Genomic DNA, 12690 nt, shown 5'->3' with positions numbered 1-12690 from the left:
TAAAGATAAAAAATCAGAAGGGGATCACTGGCTCTTCCGACTCCTCTCATACAATGAAACAGACAAGGAAAATGATCCCACTGGTTTCTTATCTAAACCAAAAGTTGGATATGTTTGACTTAGTAATGACCATTAAGAAAATATTGATTCGACAGTATCATTTTATAAATATCTTTTCCGCTGCCTCCACCCCACCCTGTCTCTGTGAAGAAAATGTACTTTTCTCAAGACTTCAGATAAATCTGCATTCTCATCCTTTTCTCAGGAGCCAGTGACCTTGGGGAAGTTAACACCTCTCTTTGAACTTCCATTTCCTTATCTGTATCTACTGTATAGGTTGTTGTTTAGAACAGAGCCTGACACAAAATAGTTGCTTGATAAATATTAATTGATCTTCCCACCTTCTGTCTTTCTTTTTTTCCCTCAACTTTGATTCCCACCCCTTTACCTTCTTTGCTCCTAGCAGGAGCCTGAATGCATGAGAAGTGCTCCATAACTCTTTCCTGACAGGTGGGCAAAGACAATTTATTATTCTAAATTCTTGTCTTAAAAAAATGTCCATTATTATTTGTGTCTCACACAAAAGGACAGACGGTTTTCACTTGTCTGTTTGCCTTACTAGGAGGGAGAGCTCACTTCTGTTATGGGTGTTGGCCAGTATCCAGCTCTCCCAAATGGTATCTAGTGAGGACATATGTCTGTCTGCTTGGTCAGTTTCAGGTAAGTTTCTTCTGTCTCTCTCTACTTCACTGACCAAAAGCTATCTTGCTTCGGCAGTTAATAATGTCCGAGTTCAGCCTTGCTGCAAAAATGATTTTCCATTCTTCATGAATCAGCCACCTTCTTCTCCTGGTACCCTGCAGTCATGGAGTTTCATATCCTGATCTTTGTCCTGGAAGACTTCCACAGAGAATTGTCCCTGAAACTCAAATGATATAGGGCTCGCTCAGTAGTACCTCTGATCCTGTTTTAGAAGACTAGTCTAAGGGCAGCAAGCAACTGAAGCCTGATTTCAGGCATCTTGGGAGAATTTACTTCCATGTTCATTTCACATTAGCATCTCTCTCTGGCACTTTTCTACCAAATTAGATTTAAGAGATTGGTGCTGCTGCAGCAGTGGAGTAGTAGAAGGTTTGGGCATGTGTCAGCATCAAGGCTGGCACTGATATCTATGCCACTTCTTAAGCTATTGCCTCTTGTCCCTCAGCTTCAAATCCAACCTTCTATACACTCTGCTTTGCGCTGCTAAGGTTAGCACTCTGCAAACCACAGTTCTTCTTTGCTAGTCACTTCATTAAGCTCTGCCAGTAGAGGTTGCTAGAGGGACACTTGCTCCATCCCATTTGTTTCCTCAGGGCTTCCTGTCTATTTCCTGTCACCATCAGCATTACCCTCGCCTGGCTTCTTCACCCCAACAGTGGCGAGGCATTCCCTCAGCAGCTGCTGGACCCAGTTTGTAATTTCCATCATTTACAGAGCCAGCCTTATTATGCTTCACAGAGATACCAGCTTTGGCTGAGGAGGGATCTTTCCTTAGGGGTTTGAGTTTCAGCTCTGCAGATCTCTTCCTTCAAGTTTCTAAGCTTTGGTAACTGCAGTCTCCTTTCTTGCTGTCCCAGCCCTGGGAGTGGCAGCTGATTCCTGCAGCTGCTATCTCTGTGACTGCTCTGTGTTCTTTAAAAACTTTTTTGATTCTTAAATGTCTAGTTTGCAATTCTTTATATTAAATTTAAAATTAAATTAGTTATATTCACAAAACAGAAGCAGACTCACAGACGTAGAGAACAAATTTACAGTTTCCAGGGATAAAGGGGATGGGAAAGGATAAATTGGAAGTTCGAAATTTGCAGATACTAACTACTATATATAAAATAGATAACAAGTTTATATCGTATAGCACAGGGAACTATACTCAGTATCTTGTAGTAACCTATAATGAAAAAGAATATGAAAACGAATATACGTATGTATATGTATGACTGAAACATTATGCTGTACACCAGAAATGGACACAACATTGTAAACTGACTATACTTTGACAAAAAATATGTAAATACAAAAATAAAAAATAAAAATTAAATAAAAAAAATTCTCATCACAAGAAAAAAACTGCAATTATGTGAGGTGATGGATATTAACTAAACTTAATTGTGGTAATCATTTCTCAATATATGTATATATCAAATCATTTTGTTGTACACCTTAAACTAATACATGTTATATGTCAAATATATCTAAATAAAACAGGAAAAAAGAAGAATGTGCAGCACTAGATTGCTATACCAAGGGTTTTTCACTCTGAGACCAAAGCTTTTCCCACTAGTACATGTTCATAAATTGAGGACTATGTACACAAATGGAGAATAATGTCTTTATTATCACTAATCTCTAGTTGAAATATGAACATTTCCTTGATTTACAAATTTGTTCAATAAATTCATTAGTATTAGCTACCATTTGCCTTTATCACCAATAGAAATAAAAATAATTTTATACCATATTAAAAAATATACCTTGAAGAGGGGAGGATATAGCTCAGTGGCAGAGCTCGTGTTTAGCACGCACGAGGTCTTAGGTTCAACCCCCAGCGGCTCTACTAAAAACTAAATAAATAAATAAATAAATAACCCCATTACCTCCCCCCAAAACAAAAGCAAAAAAACAGTTAAAAATATACTTTGCGATATCACTTATGCTTACCACTATTTTGAAATTGCACTTCTTATCAGACCTAATGCTTAGACTTATTTAAAACACTAATAAATATGTCATTCAAAAGGACATAGGAACCAGCTGGAAGAAATTTCTACTTAAAGTTATGACCATGTTGAGCATCAAAAATAAAGCCAAATATAACTGACTGAAATACACTGAATCAGTGAAAAGACATGATTATGTAATGATGTTCAGAGATGGATAACCAGAAAAACTCATATATTACCATTTGAGGCAACCACTAAAAAAACTGACTTTGGAAACCGGTAACTCATTTGAACGAGTTAAGTATTTATCTTGTGTCTCTAGTAGGAGCTGTATGTCTAGCAACCGAATAGATCTAGTTCATAAGGGAAAGTTCTAATCTAGAGTTGTATCTTGCAAATCCTAAAGAATTTATTGACTCAGTCAAGGACTAGAATTTGTGATAAAACCATGAAGTGTATCATCAGCATGGAATCAGACATTTGTGTAGGCAAAAGTAGCATCATATAGATTACCTTGAATATAAAGGAGAAAACCAGAACTGTGGTTTCTCAGTGAAGCTCAATGAAAAGAACAGTCATCACTTTAACTCAGTTATGAATCTGAACATTAAATGACATCCAGATATTAGGTGACTCCCGATGGGTTGTCATCTAAAGGACACAGCTTCACCTCTGATGCATTTTTGCCAAAAATATTAACTTGAATCGGTAAAACCCTTAGAACTAACCTCCTATTTGCATGATATATTGGTGAACAAACTAAAGAAAAACAGGTAAGTGGGTCACCATAACAACAACTGGCCCAATGTCTTCAACAAGTCAGTGTGTGACAAAATGGGGACTGTGCTAGACTGAAAGAGATTGAAAGGATATAAAAGTTACACATAGTGCTTTGGGCATGCCAGCTTTACGGAACACTTTGCTCTATGACGAGCAAATATGCATAATCAATCTGAAAATACTTCAAAGAAAACGAATCCATCAAAAGCAGTGCTGCAAGTAATGAAAACCTGAATAGATCAACCAAGCATGAAGATCCCGACATGGCACTAAGAGACCTCTCCTCCCACCAGGTCCCACACTTATAAAGTGTTAACACTGAGTTCTAGTTTGTTTTGCTTAGAAGAGTCTTTGTTCACACTCTCTTGCCATGGCATAATTATTAATAATGCTCTCCTTTATTCTTGAAAGTGTCCTGTTTACATTAATTATGGATAAATCATATGGTCACCTCAGATCTCGCAAACCTTGAGGGAACAATTAATTTCTGTCTTACACAAGTTGTTCCAGAAAATAGAGGAAATGTAAAAGTTGCTTAGATGGAAAAAAAAAAAAGGTGCTCAGATGATTTTAGGTTAATATTATGTTGATTTCAAAACCAGCTAAGAACAATAAAGAACAGAAAACAATAGACCATATCTGTCTGTATGTATATGCCAAAATTCCAAATAAAATTGTAGATAACCAAATTTAATCATGTGTTAAAAATATACAAGGAGTGATCTGGATATATCTAAAAATGTGAGGATGATATAATATCAGAAACTCATAGCAGACTCTGTCTCTGGGCATTGCCCTCTACTGAAAGAAGCTAACCATACCCAAGGTAATGTTATATGTCAGGATCAGTGAAATGTTTTATAAGAATTTGCTCTAGAAAGAGAAGCCAATCCAGCAGACGTGTCGCACACGGGCGGTACATGTCATCTTGTCACATCCATCTAATTTCTCTATGGGAGTTCCACAACACGGCAGCCACTCCATACTTTCCTTTTCTTCCAGTGCCTTCAGAATAACCCTCTTACCATACCTTTGTTCCCCAAATCTTTTATTGGTCTTATCTGCTTGCACATATTCATTTTATAAGCCTGCAGTCATCCTTCATGAAAAGACCCCATGGTAGGTCAATTTGCATAAAGTACAGAAGGTAAAAATTGCAGCTGGAGCAGATGCAGGCTCCTGCATCCTAGGCAGCTGGCAGCATGGGAAGGGCAGGGCATCACATCTGTTTTGGGTCCAAGGTGGACTGGAGAAGAAACTGGTCATGACCAGCTTGCTTTGCTTCCACTAGTCATTTGACCTGGCTAGGAGTGGCCACCAAGGGGCAGTTGAGTTCTGGGTAGCTGAGGTATCACTGAACTTGACCATCTCTGATCTGGATTCCAAAAGAGTTCTTCAGACAGGCTTTGCAGTTCACTTGCCTGCACTCCAAGGCACATCACGACCCAGTTTCTCACAGAAACAGATATTGCATAGGAACAATTTACTATTAAAGCATTTTATCTGCTGAGCTTGATCAAAGTCCAAGATTTCATGGATCAGACTCAACAATGATCCCACATCCTGCCTGGCTCTTTCATCCACAACTTCCTCTTGGTCTACATCAGATCTAGCAGCTCCTCCAAAATCTAGCAATGTGTTGAAAGAGGCTTGAGCTGTCCTTCTTTGCACTTTTTTTTTCTCCTGAGTATCCCTCTTGAGCTCAAAAGGAGACATGATATTCAAGTATGCATCCAGGCAAATAGAACCGTGCTGCCATGGTGTCCTTCCCACAGGTTGTCTAAGTGCTTATGGGAACAGACAGTACTCACAAATACCTTGAAATTTTGTGCAGAGTCCAAATAGATGCTGGTTTCTCCATCTTGGACAGACCCTGCTTCTCTAAATTCATCCCCATCGTAGCGCTGGCTTTGGCAGCACATGTAATAAAAATGGAATGATCCAGAGAAGATTAGCATGGCCCCTATGCAAGGTTAACATGCAAAGTCGTGAAACGTTCCATATTTTTCTTCAATTAAAACATCTATCATAAATAGAGGCTGGGCTAGCAACTCATCCTCCAGAGCTTCTTAGTCTTCTGACTATGTTTAACTTTCTAAAGAGCTGAAGACAATCTAACACTGCAGTTTACATTTCAGTTCACTTTTGAAAGTTGTTCTTTGGAAAGAACAAAAACTCTTGAAACATAGTAGGTGCTCGTTAATTGTTAGCAATCATCGTCATTATCCTTCATAACCTCACAAAACCCCTGGCAAGTAGGAATTAGCTCCCACCTGCATGTATTTGTAGAAAATTAAGAAGAATCTACAAATAAATTATTAGAATTAATAAGAAAGTTCATCAGCTTTTCTGGATACAGATCAAAAGTCATCAGAAAATGAAGTTAGACCATACAGTAGAAACAGAGAAGAGTGGTTGCCAGGGGCTGAGGGTGGGTAGGCGGAAGTGAAGAGATGTTGGTTAAGGGTACAAACTTACTGTTACAAGTTCTGGGGATCTAATGTACAAGATGGTGACTAGAGTTAATATCATATATTTGAAAGTTGCTAAGAGAGTAGATCTTGAATGCTCTCACCAGAAAAAAGAAACTATGGAGTATGATGGCGGCATTAGCAAACACTGCCATGATAGTCATTTTACAGTACATCAGTGTATCAGATCAACACACTGTACACCTCAAACTTATACAATGTTATACATCAATTATATCTCAGTAAAGAAAAGAGTTATTAGGAATACTTCAGCTATTTTCTCCCTTTTTAAGAAAAATTATTTAAGTAAGTGCACAAAAAAATTCTGCAAAAGAAAAAAAAGAAAGGTAAAAGAAAAAACACATTTACAATGGAATAAAAAAATCAAATAATTTGGAATAAATTCAAGAAAGATAAGAATTCTATGTGGAAAACCAGTAAAGAATATTATTGAGAGAAATTAAAGAAAAACTAAACAAATGAAGGGCTCTATCTTCTACATGATGCCAGTACTCTCCAAACTGATCCGTAGATTCAGTGTTATCACTATCAAAATCCCATGTGTTTTTGTGAAAATTGACAAGCTAACTCAAAGATTTCTAAACATAAATGGGGAAAGAACAGTCAAGATAATCCTGAAGAACAAAGTTGTAGGATTTATATTCCTGGATGTTAAGATTTATTGTAAAACCACAGTAATTGGTAAAGTGTAATATTGAGGCAAAAATAAATAAACTAAAATAACAAAATAAAGAGTCCGGAAATAGAGCTAGTTATACATGGTTACTTAATTTATGAGAAAAGTGACATAACAGAATAAAAAAGAAAGGATAGTATTTTCAATAAATAGTGCTTCATCAATTAGATATCCACAGAGAAAAAAAGAAACTTGGCCACTAAAAACAATTCCATGTGCATTGTAGATCTCAATAAAAATGGTAAAACAGTTAAGTTTCTAGAAGGAACATAGGAGAATATTTTTATGACCTTAGCATAAGTAAAGATTTTGTAAACAGGACACAGAATCTACTAACTACAAAGGAAAAGAGATAAATAGAACCTCATTAAACTAGGAACATTGGCTGAACAAAAGATATCATTATGACAGTGAAAAGAAAAGCAGTAGAATTGTGGGAGCTATTTCTAAAACACATAATCAACAAAGATATTGTATCTAGGCTATATAAAGAATTCATACAAATCATTAAGAAAAATTCAGACACACTACAAGAGGAAAGAAGGCCGAAGTATTAAACAGACCTTTCGCAAAACAGAATAGCCACATGATCAGTGATCGTAAGAAAAGACTCTCAATCACACTGGTTATTAAGGAAATGCAAATTAAAACCACAGTGAGCTACCATTACACATGCACGTGAGAATGGCTAAAATTAATAAAGACTGACAACACCACATATTGGCAGGGATGTATTAAAATGGTAATAACCACTTTGGGAAACTGTTTGACTGTAGGTACAAAAGGTCGTCAGGTACATATGCATGATCTACCAATTTCTCCGACAGAAATGCCTACATATGTGCATAAAATGACATGGATAAGAATATTCATAGTAGTATTATTCCTAATGACTCCACACTGGAAAATATCTGATGCTTATTACCACACGAATCTTACAAACATAATGATGACTGAGACAGTCAGACACAAAAGCACACTTAAGTCTAATTCCATTTATATAAAGGCAAAACCAATTAGGATATCTTATCTATGAGAGAATTAAATTCAGGAGCATGATTAACTTTGGTGAGGGGTGTGTGGATAGGGGCAGGGTAGGAACACTATCAGGGCTTCTAAGTTGCAGGTAATATCTTACTTCTTGACCTAAGTGGTGGTTACACAAGTGTGTGCACCTTGGAATGATTCCTGCTCTGCACAATTTTGATTTCTGTACTTTACAGAATGTAGTTTATATACTTCAATAAGACAGTTCATTTAAAAAGTTATGAGCAAATCTGAATGAATGTTAGGTATGTAAAACATAATATTCATATCACATGGTTTTAAACCATAAAAACATGACAAAGACAAGATATAGTTTGAAAGAGGAATTTATGGGTTATATTGTTTTAAAGCTCTTATATTATCTAAGAAGTGGCAAACTTACTAATTAATATTACATTTATTTTTTAATTTTAATTTTAATTTTTTAAACATTTTTTATTGAGTTATAGTCATTTTACAATGTTGTGTCAAATTCCAGTGTAGAGCACAATTTTTCAGTTATACATGAACATAAATACATTCATTGTCACGCTCTCTTTCGCTGTGAGCCACCACAAGATCCTGTATATATTTCCCTGTGCTACACAGTACAATCTTGTTTATCTGTTCTACATTTTGAAATCCCAGTCTGTCCCTTCCCACACCCTGCCCCCTTGGCAACCACAAGTTTGTATTCTATGTCTATGAATCTGTTTCTGTTTGTATTTATGGTTTTTTTTTTTTAGATTCCACATATGAGCGATCTCATATGGTATTTTTCTTTCTCTTTCTGGCTTACTTCACTTAGAATGACATTCTCCAGGAACATCCATGTTGCTGCAAATGGCATTATGTTGTTGGTTTTTATGGCTGAATAGTATTTCATTGTATAAATATACCACATCTTCTTTACCCAGTCACCTGTTGATGGACATTTATTGTATGTCCTGGCTATTGTAAATAGTGCTGCTATGAACATTGGGTGCAGGTGTCATTCTGAAGCAGGGTTCCTTCTGGATATATGCCCAGGAGTGGGATTCCTGGGTCATATGGTAAGTCTATTCCTAGTCTTCTGAGGAATCTCCATACTGTTTTCCACCGTGGCTGCACCAAACTGCATTCCCACCAGCAGTGTAGGAGGGTTCCCCTTTCTCCACAGCCTCTCCAGCATTTGTCATTTGTGTATTTTTGAATGATGGCCATTCTGACTAGTGTGAGGTGATACCTCATTGCAGTTTTGATTTGCATTTCTCTGATACTAGTTTGTATTATACTTATTAAAGTCAAAGATGTATAATTTAAATCCTGGCGATATGACTAAGAAAATAATGAATGGATTTTTATTGACAACCTAATAGAGGGATAAATAGAATAATAAAAATACTTAAGCCAAAATATTGTTTACTTTTAGTAAAAGTCTGCAGAAACCCAATTTGCATCGGTAGTTACATTGATCTTACTCTCACATCCTGTTTTTTATAATTCCTTATTGGACTTGCTTTGATGTTCTATTCTCTAAAATGCTTTATCAGTACCTCCTAGGGTGGCCCCTAATAGTGTAAGTTACACATAAGATTAGTCATATCCTTCAACATGCCCCAGTAAGCTGAAGTTCATTAGTAAGGTTAAGTTAAAGTTCAGTTTCCCACAATCATTTCCTCTTTTGATACTGTTTTGTTACAGCAGATTCTCCATACAATTTGCATTGCATTGTTGATTTCTCTTTGAGCTGTTATTAATATTCTATACATCCAACAAGCCCCCATAAGTATACATGATAAAACCATGATAAATATTACAAAAGGATGATTTTTTTATTTTAAAGAATATTGGTTTTAAGTGACTAGCCTTTGAAAATATCATATTAGTGATGTATATAGTTAAAGCAGATTTTTGATTAGCTACACATAAGAATTCTCCTTTATCACATAACAGCTTTACAAATTGATGATTAGTTTTACTAGCTTGTTTTTCTAAACATTTTACAATTTGAGAATTTGTCAGTTCTCCTCTTAGCTTAACCCAATTGATACCTAGTGGATAATCAGCACGTAGGGGGTGGTAGGCTAAAGCTTTGTGTAAAAATGTTTCTTGGATGGGCCAACATATTCATCAGTTTTGCAAGTTATATTATTCTTGTAAGTTAAACCACGGCCTATAGAAATAGTCCCTGGGGGGTAGGTTATAGCTCAAGTAGTAGAGAGCATGCTTAGCATGCACAAGGTCCTGGGTTCAATCCCCAGTACCTCCTCTAAAATAAAAATAAATAAATAAATAAATAAATAAATAAATAAACCTAATTATCTCCCCCACCACCAAAAAAATTTTTTAATAAAAAAAAATAGTCTCATCTTCCCAAGTAATGCTTCCAATATAAGATCCAATAAATTATATCATTGATTATTAAAGTTCCATTATGAGGTGCCCATTGGAGGGAACATAAAAATCTATTAGATTGCGAGGAAGTGGGCTCAGCTTGTTTCAAATCTTGGGGACAAACATATCCAATTTGCCATTTATAACAACTGTCAATACCAATAGTAACATCTGAATTATAGTACCTGTCTGTTTGCGTGCCTGGATCCTTAAATGACAGGCACTCATCTAACACATTTGTTCCATGTCAGTAATGGAGAAAATTATATTATATTGGTAAGGTTTTAAGGAGTTTCAATCTGTAAATGCCAATTTTCAGCTTTCAATCTATGATATGATCAGTTTTTTTACACTATCTTTTCATCTTTCCATAGATAGTACTGTGCCCAATACCTAATTGTTCCCTTAAGTAGGTACAATCCAGTAATTCAGTACTAGTAAGTATATCCTGTAGTTGTTGACTAGCTAGTTGTTTGGTTTGACAGGTGAGGGCTTATGACAATTCCTTAGCTATATTTTATTGTAACAGATTTCATTTTTAGCTGTCAATTTCAAATTCATCCTCAGTATCATTCTAATTTTTCTCCTACTGCTAAATCCTGTATTAGATGATTAGTCTATCCTGTTTGCCTCCAAATTACACATTTCTGCAACTGCCTCAAGGTATTAAGTTGTTAGTATATCTATATCATAAGAGTTTGCAGTTCTGGTCCTGGTTTTGAGTCTTCATAACATAGTACTTAATGTCTCTTTTAGTTTGAACATGGTCCTTCTAACCCTTCTGTAAAAATTTTCCAAAATGGAAAAGCCTATTGCATACAAGTAAAATGGACTCATTTTAAGATATAGATACAGTTCATTTAATTTTACCAGGGGCCTTAGATATGAGGACTGAAGATGGCTAGGTTATAAACAGGGTAAACTCACTTTTATGGGAAGATGTATGTTGAACCTTTTGGAGAAACCATTTCCACCATTTGGGTTCAGATATTTTTTCTTCATCTTTAGGCTTCAGTGGCTATGAAAGATAATGAGTAGTAATGTCCTGTGGAATATAATTTGAGTATAGTTATATTCTGCTTGATTAATTAATAAATATACCTTCCAAAAGATATATTTAGTAATACAATAGGAGGTGGTATTGAAGATTATATTATTTAACATTTGAGTAATACTGATTTAAGTCTGTGGAAGATTTGAAATTTTCCATTTCCTTTAAATTTAAACCACCCAACCAGTGGGTCTGAAGTGTTACAGACAAATGAAGAGCTTTTACTCCATATTCAGGACAATTTCTAGTTGGTAGAAAATTCCGTAAGATTGAGCGAGATACTTACTTTTTAAAGAAGGGGGAATAAAACTATAAGCTCCATGTTTAACTGGTAAAAACAAAATACTAAAATTATAATGGTTGCTCTTCCTAGAATAAATTTTGTTTACCCCTAAATAAATAAGTAAATATTATTTAGTTTAACCAAAAAATGATAATGGTTAAGATAACTAAAAATAAAGTAACACTGGTGTTACAGTTTGTCTCTTTTACCATCAGTCCATTAGAGGCTCTTTTCTTTCATCTTGCATATATATATATTTTTTATATTATATATATATATAATTTATATATTATATTTATATTATATATAATATATTATATATATATATTTCATATTATTGTAAATTACTGTCTGGGGAATATAACCCATGGTTATATATGGTCCTTAATGGTAGTTAGAACCCATTCAGTCACTGATGCGAACTATGTACCCAGCAGTGCTGCTCCTTCACTTTGACAGTGGTGTGAGCTATCAACATGACCTGGTTAGAGCCCTACCTGGGGAGGGTCCTACATCCCTCTCATAATGACAATGCAGCCTGCCATTAGAACACTTTACTGCGGACTGTCTTCTAGTCTATGTGGATGATACCTTCTCAGGGGGAAGTCTTCCATCATCTGGCCACACGATGGTGGAATGAGCCTAGGGAAACAAGCAAACCCTTTGATCAGGCGTGTTTTTCACTGTTACTAGGTAAGGCACTACACTTAACCTCTAAATTCAGAGTTTCCAAGCATTAACTCAATGAGAGAAATACCATGCTTGCTAAAGGGAGTTAATCTTAACTTTCATAGAACCAAGGTAAGGCTGTTGGTCACCATAAGCCAGTTGTATAATTTAGCCAAAGAATTCCTTAAGGTAAGATTCATTCATTTCACTTGTTCAGAAAACTGGGAATGATAAGGAGTATGATAAGTTATTGGTATTTGTAAGGTTTTACAGAGCCCCTGATTTTCTATAAAACAAATCCTCTATCGGATTCCAGATGTTCAGGAATTCTAAAGACTTGGATGATATAATTCAGTAGGGCTTTGATCACCATTTGAGGATCTGCTTTAGCCGATGGGAACACTTCTGGCTGTCCAGGCACCACACATACCTTTATTGAACAGTCTTTCTTATCCTTTGATGGCAGAAGCTCTACAATGTCCACTCGCCACCAGGTCCTAGGTGATGTTGGCCTCAGTGGACTTTCTTGACATAACTTAGATGTTCCCTATAAAGACATTTTCTAACAAACAACACGTCTTTGTATTATTTTACTGAATTGTCTGGTCCTTATTTAGGAATGGTATGATTCCAAG

The 12690-nt window shown here is 35.8% G+C and overlaps 1 non-coding gene and 1 pseudogene across 1 annotated transcript; one reads left to right on the top strand and one right to left on the bottom strand.

The window, feature by feature from the left end:
* Nucleotides 1-4327: 4327 nt before the first annotated feature.
* On the bottom strand, nucleotides 4328-5437 carry LOC116657803 (annotated as a pseudogene).
* Nucleotides 5384-5490, top strand: LOC116658055. The gene has a single exon (XR_004313258.1). It is a non-coding gene; the product is annotated as a U6 spliceosomal RNA (small nuclear RNA).
* The last annotated feature ends 7200 nt before the right edge of the window (nucleotides 5491-12690 follow it).

The sequence above is a fragment of the Camelus ferus genome, chromosome 19, assembly GCF_009834535.1.
Source record: "Camelus ferus isolate YT-003-E chromosome 19, BCGSAC_Cfer_1.0, whole genome shotgun sequence".
Taxonomy (NCBI): Eukaryota; Metazoa; Chordata; class Mammalia; order Artiodactyla; family Camelidae; genus Camelus; species Camelus ferus.
This window is presented reverse-complemented; position numbering and strand designations above follow the sequence as displayed.